Raw genomic sequence first — 22,282 nt, 5'->3', positions numbered from 1 at the left:
GCACTGTAATGAATCTCCCTTCCCTTCTTTCTTTTTCTCTTTGCTTATACGTTCCTTCAAATTCAGGGCTTTTAGAAGCTGGCATTAATTAAACATTGTAAAGTAAGTCGCCATCAGCCCAACACCATGATGGATCAATGTGCCAAAAAGCTCAAGCAGGAGACTAAATGCAGCAGATTCCAGAGCAGACAGTAAGTGGAAAGCTGGAGAAACAATGATCCTTGTGACATGGCCAAGTGCTGGCTCACATTTATTTCCTATGAGATAAATCCCAAACCAGCATATCACTATTTCTTTAGTGTCAAATTTGAATGGAAAGAACCAAATATTTTTCATAGGAAACTGTTCTTTCATTGAGATTGCAGCCCATTTGATCTGCCCCTTGGATATGAACACACACAAACTTAAATTGCAGAAGCACGATCCTCAAAGGAGCAAAAGAATTATCCTCTAGATTCTTTATCAAGGTGAGATGAAGTGATTAGATCTTGGAGTGTTAATTCCAGATCCTAATGTAAACCCTAGTTGCCATACTTTGTTGAGGCCCATTTCAGAGGTTGGCACAATACTCCACCCAGACCGACATGTTGCATAATAAATTATGGGCAATAAGGCTGGTTCACTAGGGGAAATGAACCTTGGTCAGCATTCACTTGTCTACCTTCTTAAAAGCAATCCAAGGCTTGTCAACTTCCTCCTCCTCAGGTCTCAAGTTTTGCCCCTGTAGAACTCAGCATAGAAGATTACGGGGACAGAACTAAATCTCTTGGTTCTGCCTGTCATAACTAGGAGTCTGCCTACTGTTGACCTCTCAACCTTCTGCCCTACTCCAAGTCCCAAGGGACAACCACCACCATTGGGTAATTTAATTAACAACAATTCTATGTATTTACTAAACACATGGGTTCAGAATCAATTGTCTATTATTTCTATGGAATGTACTTTCAGTAAAAGTTCTAGGGGTTGTGGCAAAAGAGCAATTTTTCATCTGCTGTGTTGTCCTGAACACCTCCTGTGACAAATTCAATCCAGTCTGAATTCTCTCTTCTTCTCTGCTATTTAAGAAATGTGCATATATATTTTTATTTCCCTTGCTTTCTGGTAATGCATATTGCTTTCGAAAGTGACCTTAGGAAGAAGGGGAAAATAAGAAAGAATATGCCTTCAGAATACTAATAGCACAGGTTATTTACTTGGAAAAGTCACAATAATAATACTAGGTTATTTGTTAAGTTACTCTGCTATTTTCTGACGCATCCACTCTCATGCATTACCACAGTCCAGAAGGTGGGCATTTCATGATTAAAACCATGTGTCATAAACACTGACTCTATGCTCTGTAGTCGACCACCATGTGCTGTTGTTCATTGTGCAACCACCCTTCCTTGTGTTTTTAAAATGAATGACCTGAACTGTATTTTTCCACAACACAAGCAAACATAAAGGCCATGAAATTAGGGTTTTTAAAAACATATTAGGGATTTTTAACATATTATACTTAGGACTATAGTTTGCTTCAAAATAAACATTTCCAGACTCTCGTCCAAAGAAACAGTTATATAATGCATAACACATTAATTATTCCTGATTCAACTCAATATCTACACTGAACACAATGTGCTTTGTTTTCTGTTGATAAATGCTGTGCAATCCTATTTAAGTGTAGCTGTTATGCAAGTGAACTCTATTTTCTTCTTTCCAAATATTCAACTGGAAAAAAAGAGTTGTGTGTATTTCTTGCTCTCCACACACATACATACTCAACTGTACCTATACTGTAGATTTCAGACTGTATAATATTATGAGGAATATGTTCTCATAATATTCAGATCTAGTGGCTCTGAGTGTGCACATATGCTCCAGCAATTTCTTCTTACTCTCAAAATAATAAGAAAGGAAATGGCCAGCACATAATAAACACACTTTAGTCAGTCCTTTGCAAGTTCTAGAAATCTAAGTAAGCAGGTGTGTCCCCAATTTACACAGGGGTTACGTTCTGGGCCCTGACACACATAAATGAAATTGTTTAAAGTGGGGAGCTCCCTCTAAAAAGCATCTAAATAGCTATTTTTCCCTGTTCTCCAGCTCTCTCTCCAAATCAGACCAAAATATCTAGGGTTGAAAGCAGGTGGCTGAAGGATGTGAGGAAAAGCAGCAGCTACTGCTGCACTACCCTGCCCATCGGCTGTTAGGCATGGTGACTGAGCAGCCTAAACAAAGCCCCACTGTGCCTCTAGACCAGGAGTTGGCAAGGTTTACCTCGCCTGGGCTGGTTCACTCCAGCAAAGATATCTCTGTGGGTTGGATTGCGCATGTGTGTGTGTGCGCACACGCCCGCCCGTGATGTCCAGCGTCTGCATCTGCGCAGACACGATTTCCAATACCGCGGAATGGAGTCCCCGTGCCATGCTGCACTGGTTTAGCACAGTGCACAAGGACTCATCAAGCGGGTGGCTCAGTTCAGGGGCAGCTCATGGGCTGGTTAAACAAGCCTACCCCTGCTCTAGATTCTTTGGAGTTTCCGCCACTCTCACTAATGTCCTCTTTGAGCTCCAGAGTAGGGAGAAAACATCTCACATGCCACAGGGACTCTCCAGCTGTCTCCCACCATTTCTTGGCATGATTCTATTTATTTATTTCCTAGAGCTACGCCTGAACAGGCAGCCCTGTTCAGGGAAGTTTTTAACGTGTGATATTTTATTGTATTTTTGGTTTTTATGGAAGCCGCCCAGAGTGGCTGGGGAGGCCCAGCCAGATGGGCGGGGTATAAATAAATTATTATTATTATTATTATTATTATTATTATTATTATTATTATTATATGCAGTAGAACACAAACAAGTGGGGGAAATGCCTGTACCATGAATAATTAGCACTGGCTTCCTGGGTATTAGTGTGATGCCTGATATCACATGGGGTTAGGGTATACATCATGCTAACAATCAGAATGAAGGAAGGTATCTTTTGTTAAGCTATCTCATGTTTGCCAGAATGTGTAAACCACCAGCCATTCAGAACGTCTGGAAGCTCTCACAAACAGCAGCCAATAATATAAGGTCTACATAGTGGGATCTCCTGGTTTCTTAAGCTAATGATGCATTGACATCCTATGTCAGGTCTTTGGAAGTTAAATTCCACGTTTATAATTAAAAAAAAAAAAATGTGAAAAAGGAAGTTAAAGGACCAGCCATCTTATGAGCTCAACATGTTCATCTCATTGGTCAGTAGAGGAATATCCTGCATTGTGCGACTGGAATCTTCAAGTCCATAAAATGCCTAACAGGAATTCCAGTTCGACTTCGAAGTGAGTGCAGGAAATAGTGACGGAAGGCATCAAGCAGTGTCACCACCAAATGATACATTTTTTCAACTAATGCTTTAAAAATATTGAGTGGAATTCAATGTTGTGCTAGTACAATAGTTTCAGCAGGGCAAACATGTATGCTTCCCAGACAGAACAATCTCCACTTTTCTCCCTCGTGTAATATTAACAAGCTTTCCCCGCCCCCAATGCCCCTCTGAGCAGATTTGAGGGGCAGGAAGGGGGAAAGCCCCGTTGCACTAGCAGGACTCATTGCACTGACTCCCACTAGTGCAGCTATTTAGTTGAATCTGGGTCATAATGTCCAGATTCTTGTGTCTTGTCGGGAAGCAGATAAGAAACAATTTATCTACTAGATTAAGTTCTCCTCCAGATTTCCTTTGTATCCTGCATTCATGGTGTTTTGTGGTCCTGAAGGGCATGGGATAGCAATACGTGTTACAGCTTTCAATGCTCTTGGCATTGCAAAAGTTTAAGGGCAGTCATATGGTTTTATTTCCAATCAGTGAATGTACTTCTTTTTGACATCCTGTAACTTTTTATACTACAAATGTTCCAGCTCTGTTTGTTTGTTACACCACAGTGCGAGAGTGCCCCTCTGGCTGGCAATAATGCAATAGCATTGGGGAAGAATCAGAGCAACTAAAAATGCAGACTGTGTGGATGGTCCCATATAAATCCACTACTATTACGCCATTATTGCATCAATCACATGTTTCCAATAAACCTGAAAAAATACACACACCCCCAAAAAAACAAAACACCCACCCAAACACCAGTCTGGATGAGCCCTGTAAAGTCTGTGTCCTTGCAGGGTTAATATTGTAAGTTCCTTTTACGTACTTTTAAATAACTGAGTTTAAAAATCAGTTCCAAGGCCTGCGTCAATTAGGCATTGCATGAAGGACCAAATTAGCAAAGCTTTTGCAAGATCCCACGAGGTGATATCTTCTCCATGTGCACACAAGCAAGCTGCAAACTGGCCAAATCGCTCTTTAAAATGCTTGATGCTTTGTCAGAATTTCAAGTCCACTTGAATTCTACACAGTTAGAATTCCTGGCAAAGAAAATACAGAACTGAAAAAGAAAGCAGGTCCAGGAAAAAAAGTCATGGAAAAATCCTGACAGCAGCCACTGGTAAACACAGCAAGATGTGGTGTTTTGACCAAATAAGCTGCAAACGTCAGTATCGGACAGCATACCATTCCTTTATCTGATGCATTTTTAGATGGCTGTTTGAGTGCTTGAATGGAAATTTGCTATTAAATAAGTTTTCAGAAATGGATGGTAATGTATGATGAAGTATCCTTCCAAGCTTGTCCTCCGCTGCTCCACTCGCAATACAGAAAGATGCTGAGATTTGGATGCTGCAAAATTCTTCTTGAGTGGGCTGTTAATGTCCCTTACATTCCATGATAAAAATTTATAACTACTTGCTTTTCCTACATTTCATGTACTTAAAATAAAACAGCCTCGAGAGGCTCATTACCACACACATAACTCTCGCACTGACAATAAACTCTGCATTCCTCCGCTTAATAAGTACAGCCTTTAAAACAGTCAGGCAAGGAGAAACAGAAAGTGCATATTTCACAAATAATAAACTTCCTTTCCATTGCCAGCCCCCTTTTTCTCCTCCCTTTCTCTTTGGTTCTTTTGTTGTTAAACCACACAATGTATCCTCTATGAGGTTTTAGTTATCACTTGGAGAAAATGAACTATTTAAAAAAGCCTAATTTCGCATTCCACTTTAACCTTGCCTCTCTTTTTTCACCAAGAACGCACGGTCGGTATTTCATCCAATGATATGAAGGGGACAAAAGAAATATTGGCAAAATATTTGTGAATCTTTCAGTCTCATATTTGGCCAGAACTTCCCTTTGGGATTAAATTTTGAATCTACTTCAATTTTAATATCACTTCTTAGGGGCCTTGAATTCCTGCATATATTTCCTATGATGAATCCAAAATTAATCACTGTCAGAGACGGGTGGAATGGGCAGGGAGCCGATTTGTCCAGTGCAGACTATGCTCATTTTCTTTTTTAAAAACAAAAGACCAGTGGAAATTCTATCCCACAGGGATGAGACATCAGGATTCTTATATAGCCAAAATATTGCCTTAAAAAGCATTCACACCTAAAGCACTGTTGCAGGGATGGGGAACCCCCCAGCTGTCATTGGACTACAACTCTCATCACCCCCAGCCAGCATGGCCAGTGGCTAAAGATAATGGGAGTTGTAGTACGATGGCATCTATACAGTCATAAATTCCCCGTTCCTGTTTAAGGACATTTCCAGACAATCTGTTATAGTGCCATAAATACACCATTGTTACTCAGGAGACCCAGAAACCTTTCCTTGAGGAAGCATTTTTATTGCTTGTGAATATGTCAGAGTGAAACGACAGTATTTTTGTTACTTGGAAGATGTATTTTTTTCTCAGTGAGGACAGCAATTGCCATTCATAGGGCTCCATGGTATATGACTGCAGAAGCATTAGGTCCATGTATTTAGTGGCATAACCTGCAGACCCTTGGTTTTAAAGACTTTGAGCCATGGAAGCCATTTCCATTTGAGTGGTTCAAATCTCACTGACTCACTTGGTTATCAGTACACCATTAGTTGAGATGGGTGTACAGGACTTGGGCTAGTATTCTAATTCTTCAGAGAAGCTAAGGCAGCAAAGAGAGTAAGGTGTGGCTTGTTAAGGTATGATTTGATGACAAATGTTCTGATGCAATTCCCAGTGACGTTTTTTTGTGAATGGTACTATGGGTGATTAAATATACTCGGAGTCGAGAGTGGATTTCATGCTCTTTATTCAGCTCATAGTAGTGAGGAGGAATGAAAGCTCCTCCAAAATATCTGCTTTATATACATTATTTACACAATGGGCTGCACGTGATTGGCTAATTCCGGGATTCTCCTGTAGGCCAATCAGGTTGTGGATTCACTTCTATCTGGAGCTGGATTGGGTGGCTCCTGCGGACCAATCATACTGCTGCATTGTTCTAGGACCAATCAGACTGCTGCATTTTGGATCCTATTCAACTCAGTACATTGAGGAAGAACTTTCATGTTTGTGTATAAATGTTGAAACATCCCTTCTGTTCAACATGGATGTGAAGTTCTTGCACCATTTTGCCTGTAGATGAAGATGCAGTTCTCACCTCCTGTGAGCTCTCCTATGGAACAGACTGTGTGGCAAAATGTCTGTGAAAATGTTTCACAGTATCCCTCTCCATGACTGCATGAGCACTCCTATAGTTGCTGAAGCCAACACAGTGAGGAAAAAAATTGCATGTTCGCATCCTTTAAATGGCCCTTTGGGTAAAACTTATGATAACTTATCTCTCTGTTTTTATCTCATTGCAGTTTTATAGGCTCTTTTTTTCTGGCCATAGTTCAGGACTGGGTGTGGGTACATGACATCTAGATATGTCTGAGTAATTGTGGTTGGCAGACCCTACTACCTAGAGGCAATGCAATTGGTTCACTGGATACAGCTTAGAAGTTTGAGGCTTCTCCAGACAATGGCCACAATCCAGCACAGTTAAGCATGATTAAATCCACCAAAGTCAATAAATGTTGTTGCCACAGTATTGTCGCTGGGAGTCAAGACATTTTAAGCCCAAATAGCTGTTTTGCTGCTGGACTATCCCAAGTCACCAAGCCACTATGGCCTGCCAGTGTGATTCCCTGTCATGTATTGGCTGAGCCATAGCTCAGTGACAGAACATCTGCCTTGCACACAGAAGGCCAATCCCTGGCATCTCCAGGTAGAGTTGGGAGAGACTTCTGCCTGAAACCCTGGAGAGCCACTCCCAGTCAGTGTAGGCAATACTGAGCTAAACAGACCAACAGAGCCTTATCCTCCCTGAGGTTATTTACCCTTCTTTTAAAGCTATCCAAGTTGGCGGCCATTACTACATCTTGCAGCAACAGATTCTGTGGTTCTATTCAGTACAGGTCCAAGATGCCTTGCCCTCTCTCATGACTTTGTAGTTCTTTAGAGCCACCTGACTTGCCTGAGCCACACACCTGCTATAGCAGCCTTCGCCTCCTTCCTTCAATGACAGTGACAATGAGCTGCCCTGTTCCTATTGCTCAGCAAGCACCTCTCTCTCTCTCTCTCTCTCTCTCTCTCTCTCTCTCTCTCTTTTTTTTTTTTTTTAAGGGAGCAGCAGCAGGTCTTTGCCTTCTTCTGCAGCATTATCTCCTCCCCTCCCCAGCCATACTCATTGGATGACAGATAAAGTGCATATTGTTCAATTTGTGATCTGCGTGAGGGAAACCATAGCACAAGGGGGGAAGTGTGTTTTGACTGATCCTCTACAGTGTTAGCAGCTGCCACCAGAAAAATATGGTGAGGGAGCTGGTGGGCTGGCCTACAGGCTATTAGTTCACCACCCTTGATATATGTCAACTCTGTCATTTATGAGCATATAAACCTAGATCATGTGGGACTTTGCATAAAGCCTTACTTATTTAAGCAACAACCATATCATTTTAATACATCTTAGTCAATTTTCATGAGGTAGAATGTGAGAAGAATCAATTCAGTAAAGAGTGTGCAGCATTTCAGAGATTCTTCTCCTATGTATACATACAGAGAGAATATGGACAAAATGATTAATAGTGTCCCACTGTCCCTTTTAGGCAAGTTCTGGGAGAAGCTTCAGCAGATTTGCTCCCTTGAGGTTTCCGTGTAAAAACCAAAAATTAGCCTTGGTTCTCTCAAAAAGCCAAAGTCAAAGATTTCATAAACCTCAGCAAGCCATTCTGTAAACCAAATTCAAATGCTGCACTAACAATAACAGAACAGTGAAACTGGGTCAGTTTTGACGTATGCTAGTTCCACTCTAAGGCGTAATTTTGTGACCTTTTTTACTGGTTTGGTCCCAAATGAATCAACACTGAAAGGAAGAAGAATTGGCCCCTATCCAGATGTCTTTGCATGCATGTTTGCTGCTGCTGCATGCTTGCTGCTTAGTGTCAGGATTACCCAGCCCTAACCCTAAATCATAGCTGTCAACTTTTCCCTTTTCTTGTGAGGAATCCTATTCGGAATAAGGGAATTTCCCTTAAAAAAGGGAAAATGTTGACAGCTATGGCCTCAATGGCTCAAATTGTCAGCTATCTGTGGGAAAAGGAGAACAGCCCATTTCCCTCTCCAACCAAACAGATCTTCGGTACTATTTTTCAGTGCTGGATTTGTTATTTACTAGGCACAACATGTGAAACCACCTTACGCATAATGATATCATTGGTCCATCTTTCTCTGTATTCTTTCATCTTTCTGGCAGCAGCTATCCAGGGTGTCTAGCTGAGGTCCTTTCCATCAACTCCTACCTGGTCCTCTTAACTGGAGGTGCCAGGATTTGAACATGGGACCTTCTGAGTGCAAATAATGTTATTTATTACTAGATGATAATGGCTTCTCCAGAAATGTTCCAGTCCAGCAAGGCATACCATGCATACATCTCCAGGTACTGGATGCAAGCTGGAGAGCAAAAGAGAAAGAGATCACCTTTAGCTTGGGTGGTATTCATGTTCCAAAACTGGTTTCCATACTCAGGTCATCCTGGCTATACAAGGGTGAAATGTTTCTATCAAAGTAAGGAATAAGGAGCTTGACACATTGAATTTTCTGTGTGAGACATCATGTGATGTCCACTTGCTTACACAATGGACCTCTGCATGAGCAATGGAGCTTCTCCTTTGTCTCTTCTTTGTAGCAACCAAAACCTGCAAATTTGGGGCATGTGTGAATAAACCCTGTTGTGCAAATGGATGCCTGCATGTACTACATTAGCTCTCACCCCTGTGTGTGAATGAAATAGCACTTATAGCATAATATTTCAACGGCCTTAAAGCTCTAGAATCAATGACCAAATACCATTTATTTTATCATCTTTCAAGGAATATGAGCACCTTCTCTCCACTTGTTAATCCAGTCATAGAATCATACCAGTATGTTATTCAGCAATATTTAAACCAGATGCAGTCTGCCATTCTTTTCTTTTTTTCATTCCACTGTGCTTTGCTAAAGTGCTGCTTTCAATAAGAATTGTTGCTTCAATATATTTAGGGATCAGATGTCACCCAATTGCAGCCTCTAATGCAAGTTCTTAGGTTACTCTGGGCATCACTAAACAGTCTCTTAAGTTTGGATCTTGGAGGAAGGGTACAATTATACATGTATTATTTTCCTTAAGTAAATGTTGAATAAATCACTAGATGGATGACTTGCTGCAGAAGTGCCAAACATAGATACTTTTGGTCACATGCAACTCCCAGACTTCATTTCTCTGTTTCCAAGCTTTGGTCACCTGAGAGCAGACATTATGACTCTAAGGCTTGGAGTTCACATTTTTTAAATGTTCCACTCAGAGCATCTTCTTGTCAGAACAGCCTAATGAAGGAAGTAGTATCTGATCCAACAGCCCTACACTGATTTGGTCAAATGGTATTTTATTGGTAATTAACTTTGCTCCTGCAAAGTTCTCTTATTGTGTGAGGAACATGTTGCAGAACACACCAAAACAAAAGAATAGGGGCACAGGAAAAGTATTGTTCTGGGCCCAGAATACCTTAGGAAACATCATTTTCATGTCAATTGAGATTACCAGGGCAGCTTTTCTCAGATCTAAAGTCTTGCTTTAGAACAGTGGTTAGATCTGCCAATAGAAGGAGCAAGCGTTTAAAATGCTGTTCCACCCACCCAAAAGAAAACATCTGAACTCATTCAAGGAACGGTGGAATGCCCTGTTGTTTAGAAAAACATTTGGAGAGCTACCTTGAGTGTTTCATTTCCTTCTCTAAACTGCAAATGCTGGCTTTTAATTTGGTTTTTTGTTTCTTTGTTTCTGCTGTGATTTTGAAGTATACTTTATTGTCATTGCCTTTCTATCTTGTTCTGTACAGGACAGTTGTAAGCATCTTTCAGCATTGCTGATAATGGATGATCAACATATGAGTCATGTTCATCATCATTATCTAGGCTTGGGGGAGAAGAAGTTGTGTCTCTGTGATTTGGTGGGCATGTAGCAAATCCGTGGTCGAGAAGCCTTGGGCGCTATCAAAATATATGTCCTGAGTTCCCATCCACATCTTTCTCTGTCACACAGCAGAAAATTCCCTGCAACTACATGTATTTTAAATGACACCCCTTGAACCTAGTATAAACTGTCATAATGCATACCTGACATTATTAGGCATATTTTCCACAGGCACAAAATGTAAATCACCAGCTTGCTATTAAGCAGCAAAAATTCATATATAATTAGCTGCATTTTGGAAATGCAGTTCTATGTGGTTTTTTAAAACAAGAGTGTTCCAAGCCCACAGTCACATATTTCCATAATTTCATCATTTTTATTTGGATGTGAATACAGTTATATTGTGGCATAGAATCTGCCTCTCCCCAGCCTAAACTGTTGTCCTAAAACAATAATTTGGTTTGTGACATTCTTGGAATTAATGAGTAAGAAGAGCAGCTTGAACAGGAAATAATGGAACAAATGTTTTAACAAAGCATTGGATGACTTCAATAGGTCAAGATGTAGTCAACATTTATTTATTATATAGGGGTGGAATTAATTCATGCTTGTGTTAGCATTCTACTTTTGTTTGCAAAGCAGGCCAAATCTGCAAATATTGTGCCAGGAGTGGCAAAACCAGTGCCATTTTTCTAGAAAAAGAGGTGCCAGAACTCACCATGAACACCTCCCTTGTTCTCTTATAATGGCAATGGTGTTTACCTGAGAGGTGCCAAAACTAAGTTCCCGTGTATTCTGGCTGGGGGGGGGGGGACAGCTCTGGGCAAGACCCTCTCTGACAGCCCACTGCTTGGACAGCTTGTGGGCAGGGAAGAGAGAAGTGGAGTGGCGGGCAGGGGGAAACCGAGAGAGAAGTGGATGGCAAGAAGAGAGAGAAATGGGATGACAGAGAAAAGAAAGTCTCCCTCACTTTTGGCTCAGGCCCATCCCCCATTAGCTTTGGATATACTCACTGCTTGCCAGTATATGGGCCCCCGAAAGATAAGTCATGAGGAAATGTAGCCCTTGACAGAAAAAAGGCTGCCCACCCTTGCATTGCTGTGTAGGGAAAATTCTAATGTCAGGCCAGAATCTTTTATTTAAAGCTAGAAGAGCATCATAGTATTAGAGGGTGGTGCATAAAGCTAGATGCCTGAAACAGGACTGGCCAGAGGTAACACAAGTGGCTGATTCCTCATGAGTACAGCTGAGATTCACAGGGCTCTGCCTAACATCCAGAAAAGCAAGAAAGGGGAAAACATTCTGCTATTGTATTTATTCTACAGGTAATAATGCAATGAACTTCAGGATCTGAACGCTGTTGGTTTCTATGCTGATGTGACATTTGGAGGAGAAACACATTATTGGAAAACCAGTGTTTCATCCTGTGTTTTCCAAGCACCTCCTTCAAGTGTGTTTTTGCTGCTGAGAAGTAGAACCAAGATCCGCTTAAGAAATTTTGTTTCCTGAAGTGAAGGACAGAAGGCACCTGAGGCAGCAGGCGAGATTGGGCCATGTGCAAATAGAGGAAGGCATTGTGTGGCAACAGGAGAGAATAACTGGAGTGCTCAGAAAGAACACTCAAGGCCCGCTGCTGCCCCTCATCCAGCATCTGCTGCCAGAAGCAGCTGCCTCAGACCACCCTGAGGTGGTTTCCTCAGGCATCCCTGAGACATACAGCAGGCTAACAGGAAGCAATTTTTCCCCCACTGATCTCTTAAATGACCCTTAGTGAGGCATTGTTGTCTTTGAAGAATGTAAATGAGGGAATAGAGAAAGCTAAATTACCTTGGTAGTTTCAAAACATGCCCTAACATGTTATAGTTCTTTGGATAATTGTCTGAGGAAAGCAAAAATGTTTTGTGCTATAGAGATGTGAAAATCAGAGTGCAACTTTGAAATACATTCTATTAATGCAAATAAAACTATATCAGAGAATGTTTTAAATTCTCACTCCATGATAATCCTTTCAGGGTTCCCCCTCCCCCACACACACACACTGGAGGTGCAATATGTGGCTACGGTGCTAAAATAATCCTTCCTGCCTAAAATACTGGTGGTCTGTGTTGTTCTCATTGTTAAGACCTTCAAGTAATTAAGATGAGATTTCCTTCAGTTCTTTTATTCGTTAATATTTTTAATAGTCTTGGCAGGTTTCAAAAGAAGCAGATTTTCAAATTAAATCTGTTAAACTTAGTGGTAGGAAGCTTGGTATTTACATAGATTATTCCTCTGTCGCACAACAAGCAAGCATTACCTTTGTCATTTCTATTTCTAAATGACACATTTATTTTGCAGGTTTATTTCAACTCTTATATTCAGCTGCAGCTAACCATAGGTTAGGTCTGCTACTGTAAAGGGGTGAAGGATTTTCGCCTTTTAGCTGCAGTTGAAAATGTGTTCCAGAGATTTGAAGGATGCTTCAGAACTGCATGGTAAGTGACACAGATAGTCACTCACGGGGAGCAGGGAGAAGGGAGAATTGGTGAAAATTCTCTTATGCCTCCACTGGAACAAAAGCCATTCCACAATGAAAACAGCAGCACTGGATTTCGCCCAGATCCACATCCCAAAAAGTTTGCCACCTAACAGTTCAACAAAGCAGAAGTAATAAGAAGGTGGGAAGGATGGTGGAGCTGAAAGTAAACAGATGGAGAATATATGTTTAGTTCAACTGACACATGGTCAGTTTCAGGAAGGTATCAGGGCTGTGGGATTGTGACAAAGCATTCATGGAAAATGTGGGCTTTAGAGTTGCGCACAAATGGCCTCTCATAATTCTCCACCCTATTTGTGGACAGAGAATTAGGAAGGGAGGCATTTTACCCATTTTCTCCAGATACACCTTCTTTACAGACCTTGAACTCCTTTGTTGGCTGACTGTGTTTCTATGTTAAAAGTGTCAATGGATGCTTGGGCGCAAGCAAAAAGAACTGAGATCCTACCAAACAGCTATGCCAGATATGGAAATGTGAAATTAAAAAAGGTATACTGTACCAAGCTGAAAGCCATGTATTTAATAGTTTTGTGGAGGAAAACAATGTTTTTAATCTACAGTGGTACCTCGGGTTAAGTACTTAATTCGTTCCGGAGGTCTGTTCTTAACCTGAAACTGTTCTTAACCTGAAGCACCACTTTGGCTAATGGGGCCTCCTGCTGCTACTATGCCACCAGAGCATGATTTTTGTTCTCATCCTGAAGCAAAGTTCTTAACCCAAGGTACTATTTCTGGGTTAGTGGAGTCTGTAACCTGAAGCATTTGTAACCTGAAGAGTATGCAACCCGAGGTACAACGGTATTATGTTATTTGATCGAGATTTGAAACATGGACTTTGTAGTTCAGTTACAGGTTTCATAGTCATTATGTTACATTGGTCTACTAGCTCTTTTATTAACTGGTGACTATCCTACACAGCGGGACACGGGTGGCGCTGTGGGTTAAACCATAGAGACTAGGACTTGCCGATCAGAAGGTTGGCGGTTTGAATCCCCACGACGGGGTGAGTTCCAGTTGCTTGGTCCCAGCTCCGGCCAACCCAGCAGTTCGAAAGCACGTCAAAGTGCAAGTAGATAAATAGGTTCCGCTCTGGTGGGAAGGTAAACGGCGTTTCCATGTGCTGCTCTGGTTCACCAGAAGTTGCTTAGTCATGCTAGCCACATGACCCAGAAGCCGTGTGCCGGCTTCCTCGGCCAATAAAGCGAGATGAGCGCTGCAACCCCAGAGTCGGTCACGACTGGACCTAATGATCTGGGGTCTCTTTACCTTTTTATCCTACACAGATACTGAAGCACAAGTTGCCCAACTTTCACCTTCTTTGTTTTTTTCATTTAATTGTCTTGGAATATACCCTGTATGCCACAGAGGCTTTTATTTTAGGGATAGGTTCCCCATAAGTAAAAAAGAAGAATTATTTGTATGGAAAATAGACCTGTAACCAAATAGCCAGATTCTAGGTTGTATGTTTTCTCGTGACATCAAATCAGCTCATAAAAGAACCTACCCTCAATGTGAGCACAAGGGCTCCATTCATTGCACTGGGTGGGGCAGTACCACAAACTGTTTATTGTTCCTTTGAAGCAGAGCCACTGTATGAGTAGGCTTAGCCTGTACCACCAGTTCTAGTGTCTGCAGTGTCCTAACACTTCCACGAGATGCTACAAATGGAAAATTATTCAATTTGCACCTGCAGGGAAAATAAGTGGAATCTGTTTTCACTTTCTTTCCAATTTCACCTGCTAATTTCAACCATTTCGCAGTACAGATTATGACAATTGATGTCACCTGCCGCCGTTTTAAGTGCTCCCAATTGGAACTTTTGAATCTACAAACAAGCTCCTTGTACTATAGTTTCTTTCATCAATCTTCCCTGTTTTACATCTGCTATGTATATTTTATACTTCTATATAAACTCATTTCTCTCTGACCCAGAGCATATATTTTCAATGTAAACTCTCAGCTGTATAAAGACCACCTATATCTTGCCACCCACATTTTCCAAAAGTGTTTCTGAAGGAAAAGCTCTCTGTTTGCTTTTTGTAAGTCGACGGCCCTACCAATATATATAAGATGCCCCAACTGGGAAAATGATGAAGAAAGCATACTTCTGTTCTGGTCCAAATCCAGAATGGGTTTTTCCCCTTCATAGTGAAAAATGCAAACATTCAAAACACATGTGGTCATTGCCTCTTGAGCTCTTGCACAGATGGCTGAATTTCAGGGGACGAGGTTCTGTAAGGGGGAAGAGCTCATTCAACACTCAAGAATATCTGTTGCAGGAGAGCGACCCTATATCAAGCTGCTTGCCATTTATTCATAACCAAGCCAGCTCTGTGTGACTTTTTGACAAGCTCTTGATAAGTCCTGGACTCAAATCTAAGATTAAGCATCTTGCAACCATTATCAGTTGGGAGTTTCACAGTCTCTCACTTCTAATTTAATGGTAGGAATACCTTAACCCCTCACAATATACAAATCTGGAAATGGTTCTGGCTTTTTCAGCACTACAAGTGTCAGAAAAGCTAGAAGCTAAACAACAACAACCCATTCATGGTGGTAAATGTGTGAGGACATTCTCTGGTGTTACCTTTGGATAACAAAGGAAGAGAAGGAGCCATGTGATTAAAAAAAAATGAAAATGGTTATTTATCACGTGCTACCTTTATTTTTCTTTTTAAAAAGGTACACCTTACAAAAGTCATAATGAAACTGCTGAAGACAATAAAGCATCTACAATGCTGAAACAGACAAATGTTACTATGCATAAGGAGAGTTTGCAAAAATACAGTTCTTCACATGAAAGGAGCTGATGAAGACATACCATTAGCACAAGGATGGGCTGATGGGAACTGGAGTCCATCAAGGGTTATAAGTCTTCCATCCCTGCATTGCAATGTGGGTGCAAACTTCCAAAGTCACATACATACAGCATAGAAGTGAGGATGTAAACTTGGGAGGCAAAGAGAAGGTGTTAGTATAAAAGATAGTAACCCTATGTTTGAGGATGAGTTGGAGTGGTTTCCCTGGGATTGTCCATCACGTTTATTTGGGATGACCCATATATAGGTTGTTCCCAAAATTTATCTATTCAGGTGTATTCATCCATCCATCACTTGAAAGTAGAAGGGTGGAAAACTTCAGCATCACTTAAGTAACATTCAGTTGTGAGTACAGAAGGAGCAGGTAACTAACTAACTATCTGTGGTCTCCTCTTTCCTACTCATCCATCTTTTCAGAAAGTGCTTCAACTGGTCTTTTAGTTACTGTTGAACTGGAAGCAAACAAAACAACAGCCAACCTCACCAACCTTTCTAGTGTCACCAAAAGCTGAGTGGAAGATGAGCACAATATGCAGCAATTAACTGATGAAGATTTTCATAGGGATGAACTTTAACATTCAGCTGCTAGAAGCAAAACTAAGTGTCCAAGTTCAAAAGCTGGCAACCATCGTTCAAGCTATCAGAGACTGAGTAACGAAAAGCACCACCTGTCTTCCAAAGTAGAATGTGGCTTCCTAATACATTCCTTTCAACCCTGGTAGATGTTTAGGAAGACTCCCCCCTGAAGAGGCTATGTGCCTTGAACAGTTGTATGACAGCAAAAGGTTAAACAAGTGCAAACTTTCCTATTGTAGCTCTATGTTGTAGGGGGAAATGATATTTTGATACTCTGCTTGCCATGTAGGTATTAAAGTCACCAAGTCTCTTTTGAGGTGGGGGGTGAACAGAGTATCTCCGAACTATGGCAGATGCTAAAACTGCAAGAATTCTCTCTACCAAGGAACGTGTACAATATAAATTCCAGTTGGGGGTGGGGAATAAGACAGCAAGATGCCTTCTGTGAGCTGTTTTGTCAAGCTGTGGTTTCTTCCATATTTGAATATTTGGCCCCGAATAGTGTTGGATCTGTTTCTCATAAGAATTTTTAATATGCTGCTCAGTGAAAAGAGAAAGCAGAATATGATGTAACAACAGAGTATAAGCACTGAGAAAGAGATACAGATTAAGGTATCTTATTTTGGACTGGAGATAGCAGATGCTGACAAGACAACAGCTGTCCTAAGTGTGTCAACACATCCGAAATTTCCACCCACGTCTAGCCCACACATTAATGGGCAAACCCAAGGAAATCTCTGCGTTGCTAATCTCTGTAGCAGCTGCTTTTTAAAAAAGACACACACACACATGGTTTGTCTTCCAAAGCTTCTGCAGGGTGTGTTATCCTCCTCCTACAGGTATTCTTTCCGTTTGGAGCTGGATGATAGCTCTCAGCTGACTCTTTTTCCTTGTGCATTATGCCAGATCTCTATGTCCATTCTATATGGCAAATACATTAGTATCCTGGGTAAAAGTGTAAGTGGGGGAAGGGGGAAGCTGCTTGTTTTTATGTGGAATGATTAAAACATGAGCATAAGACCACATTGTATACATCTTTTTAAATGAAATGTCTTTGCTGCATTGCAGCAAAGATCTATCTATCCCAGTGCTGTGTATTCCTCTTATCAGCCAGCTACTACCAGGAACCTCTCTGCAGGCTCAGATGACTGCTTGTAATCAGTGCCAGATTTATGTATAAGATAAACAAACTATAGCTTAGGGCCCCACTCTCTTGGGGGCCCCAAAAAAAGTTTAAAGAAAAAAAACTGGATGTACATTTCCAAAATATAAGATTTTTTTAAAAAACAAACAAACAAACAACCCTACATACAGCAACAGTGTTTTGTGTTGTGTAGGCTCCTAATATGTAAGTAATGGCCCCCGCTTGCTAGCCTGCTCCCTAAAATATCACTGGTTTGCTCATTTCTAAAGGAACTTTTGTTATTGCCAAATAACATTGTGTTTGCATTATTAAGTTTGTTATGAATAAAAAAATCATTTTAAGTTAGAGCTTAATAATTATTTCACTATTAATATACTTCTTCTTAATTGTATTTCAGTTCAATAATTACTTTGATAAAATGCATATTTTGTTATGTGCAAATGGCTTTAGATACCTATTAGGTCCATAAATTATCATATAGCATATATTCAATGCACAAAACAGTGACAATTTGTTGTTGACAGCTGGACATATAAAGAGCCCCATTACCTTCAGTAGCTTAGGGCCACATCAAACCAGGTAATTGCACCTGGTGACCAGAGGTCTACTGCCTGATTATGGACGTTCCATTTAAGTAGAGGCTTTGCATAACTACATTATATGGTGTAGCCATCTTTAAAAGATAAATGGCAGAGGCTCATACACAGGTCATTCCTGTGGCAGTAATGCTGCTTTCTCTTAATGTTCAGCACCAGCCATTATCTCACAATATCAGTCTTCAGATAATGGGGTAGGACCAGCTTTGGTACCATGGAACAGGCATCTGGTCAGCCATGGTGAGACCAGGATGCTGTACTATATGGGCCACTGGCCTGATCCAACAGGCTTTTCATATATATTTTACATTATGCAGGCTTCTGTATTGTAGGAGCACATGCTCAAGAATGGCAAATGAGGCTGGAGGGGGGAAGGAAGGGGATTTAAAATTGGCTAACGGCCCTCTAGATGGCAGGAGTAGAAAAGGAAGGAACTTGTGGTCCATTCCACAGTGATATTATTGGCACTGTTAAAAAAGCACTTAGACTACTAAAGCACCCTTCATCCTCACTGCAAACCAACCACAATAAATGGATTTGGGAGAAGACTGTGTTTCCCAGAGCTTGGTGTAGCATTTTGAGCATGCAGAGACTTCTCTGCAATCAAGTGATGACAGGGTTAGTTCAATGGCTGGTTCAGTGATGGATGCACAGACAAACCACAGCCCTCAGAGGAATCTTAGTGGTTGTCAAATGGTCAGAAGAAATCCCAGAAGTGAAGCTGTCATTAAATCTCCAGGCTCAGAAATGCAGATGGGATAATGAATATGCAACCAGGAGTGTTGGTGTGTTGACAGAATTGAGTGGAGGGCCATCGGCCTTCCTGTGGATAAAGAAGCCCCTTGTGGTTGGTTGGTTGGTTGGTTGGTTGGTTGGTTGGTTGGTTGGTTAGCAAGGCAACTGCAGTTACGGTTGTTAGAGGGTCTGGTCAGTTGCTTTAAACATCCAAAAATAAACAGCTTTTCTCATAAGGATCTGGTGTCTGTCTTGTGGTGGGAGCTAGAAAATACCTCTGTACCACTTTTACAACAGGAAGCACATTAATTTGCTCCATAGAACTACTAGCAACCTGATCCTTGCCATGTTCCATTGATTTCAGTAGAATTTACTTCCAAGTAAATTCACTGTTGCAGATGCTCAGACTTGAAGAACTGAAAGAGATAATCTAGTCCACCGGAGCAAGTTGACCCACTGTAATCAATGGACCAATTAATCATTACTAACTCAAGTCCAATGATTGCAGTTGGTCTACTGTGAGTACCACTTAGTTGAATACCACCCAAGGAGTATATTATGTGTTTCTGGAGGAGGTCATTTTAAAACACGTTTCTACCTTTAGAGGGAACAGAACAGCTGATTTACACCTCTGCAATCTGAGAGAGATGTTAGCAAGAAAAAGCTAAAGGAATTGGATATTCAAAAGTAATTGATACCTTTGATATAACATGAACAAAAGCTTCCAGAAACAAAAAGTGAGATCAGCAAAGAGAGGATTGTTTTTCTTGGATGAGTTTTAGGTGCAGACTTCTTCCAAGGAAAGGTAACATGGTGACAGAAGCAGTGGTGTGAACATACAAAAACAAAAGCCTTTGATAATATTTTGACGTTTTATCATGTGACAATAAAAATTTAAAGTTCCAGGAAACTTAACAGATTTTGGAAGGAAAATGGTTATCCTTGTGATGCAGAAACTAAGGTAAAATTGATTTTCCATCTCATTTTCAAAAATAAATTGTTTCTCAGTGTTATACTGCCACCTTCAGCATGTAAACTGCTGTGAAGACATTAGCAACCTCAAGAACGGGATACATTCTGTTTCAGAATATTACTGCATGAGATTTGGAATTACTGGGGTTGAAGCAAAATACCTTCCTTATTAAGGGGTCCTCTCACTGGCAGCACCCCACCAGCTCTTCACTCCTTTTCAAATAACAATATTGTGTACTGTGGCTGACATGTACTCTGAAAGGGATTTGAAATTTGAAATACGCAACAAGGAAGCTCTGTGTCAGCTTGTCTCCCTCTGATCTTGGGTGCTGTGTTGTGTCATGCTAGTGCAGAAAAGGCAATCAAATCAAATATTGCTTAAAAATAATCAGTGCCTTTAAGATGCAAACTATGTTTTTTAAGTTATTTTGTGGGATGCTGTTTTAATTCTTTCATTTACAATCATACCTCGGGTTGAAGTAGCTTCAGGATAAGTATTTTCGGGTTGTGCGCTGCGGCAACCTGGAAGTAACGGAGTGTGTTACTTCCGCGTTTCACCGCTCGTGCATGTGCAGACGGTCAAAATTATGTCACGCGCATGCGCAGAAGCGGCGAATTGCAACCCGCGCAGACGCGGGTTGCATTCACTTCTGGATGCGAATGGGGCTCCGGAACGGATCCCGTTCGCATCCAGAGGTACCACTGTAATATATTTAAAGCCTACTCCTCTTCCCTACAAAGGCTTCTCAGAGCAGCTTACACAGAGTGTGTGCAACAAGGTCTTCAAGCTGACAAGGAATTAGCTTTCATCCCAGCTATGCACATGGTTCCTATTGTAAACTGGGAGGGATATTAAAGCATCTCGGTATATGGATCAGGTTGGGCACAAGGGCCGCCACTGAATTTTCAACAGCCATCAGATTTGCAGAAACTGTAAAGATTGTAGAGCAAATGCTTTGTATGCACAAGGTCCCAGGTTTAATCATTTTGAATTCTGATTCTGTCTTCTGTGGCATTAGATACTCCTCCCAGTTTCGTGTCATCTGCAAATTTGATGAGCATTCCCTCAATTCCTTCATCCAAGTCATTTATAAAGACATTGAACAACAAAGGGCCCAGGACAGAACACTGTCACATTTTTGCAGGATGATAAGGAACCATTAATGAGAACTCTGGGTTTCATCAGCCAACCAGCTACAAACCCACCTAACAGTTACCACGTTGAACCCATATTTTACCAGCTTACTCGCAAGAATATCATGAGGGACTTTGCCAAAAGCCTTACTGAGATCAAGATACACTATATCCACAGCATTCCCCTGATCCACCAAGCTTGTAACTCCATTAAAAAGAGAGAGAGATTTGTCTGGCATGACGTGTTTTTGAGAAACCCATGCTGCATCTTAGCAATCCTTTTTGAAGTGGTCAGAGACTGACTGGTAGAGCTAAGAATGTCCTCTTTCTGAAACTCTGGAAAGCCACTGTCAGACTGTGTTGAGAGTCCTGAGCTTAAATGGACCAGTAGTCTGACTTAGGATAAAACAAATTCCAATGGTCCTAAATTTGGTGAGAAAATATTTTCCCTTTACAGAGAAGGACTAGTAAAATTTTAGTTGGTAATGCTCTGCTCAGAGATTCAACTCCTAAATACTTTGGGATTCTCTGCACCAGAAGAAAATGTGGACCCTATCCTAATGCTGTTTCAGACCTTTCTAACATTAAATGTGGGGTTTTTCATGTTTGGGCTTTCTAAGAATAAAAAAAAAACTACATTTAAAGGGGAAAGTCTGGGGCAATAGTGGGATGTTGAGGATGACATGTGGACTCAGACTGGTGCAGAGCCACATTTTGCTGTGGTGTGGACAAGCTATTAGAAGTATGCTGCACTGAGCTAATAATAATAATAATTTTATTATTTATACTCTGCCCGTTTGGCTGGGTTTCCCCGGCCACTCTGGACTTTCCTACTAACTTTCTTACTAACTTCCTATTTGCATGCCTGGTGGTCAGTCTAGTTTTGAGCAGTTAAGATGAAGATTGATGTAGTACAGCAGGCATGTCCAACAGGTAGATCATGATCTACCAGTAGATCACTAGATGTCTGCGGTAGTAGATCACTGGCTCCTCTCAAAGAAGCAACTTTTGCTCCCCTGGAAAACTATGGTCCCCCTAAAAAAAGCTGAACATTATTCCCCAACCTGGTACTCTCCAGATGTTTTGGACTACTATCCTAGTTCATTGGCCATGACAGCTGAGGTGGATGAAAGTTGTGGTCCAAAACATCTGGAATGCACAAGGTATGTGGAGGTAGGCTAGTAACTGAGGCACAAGTATAAAACAAAATATGAAACATGAGATGAAGGACCCAGTGATCCTGACAATTTATTGTGTTGTTCCAAAATCAGGCACCTAAATGAGAAATGATGTAAGAATTTGTACTAGAATGCCGTAATATATTTTGTGATGATAGTCATTCAGTGTAATGGTTATGAAAATCAGTGCACACACATAGAAAACTTTTTTTAAAAAATAATAATACGAATTCTCATGCATGGCTGAAATCCTGCAGACTTGGTAAA

Source organism: Podarcis gaigeae (genome assembly GCF_964106915.1).
Source record: "Podarcis gaigeae genome assembly, chromosome: 4".
NCBI lineage: Eukaryota > Metazoa > Chordata > Lepidosauria > Squamata > Lacertidae > Podarcis > Podarcis gaigeae.
The sequence above is the reverse complement of the archived record's forward strand: the minus strand, read 5'-3'. Positions refer to the sequence as shown.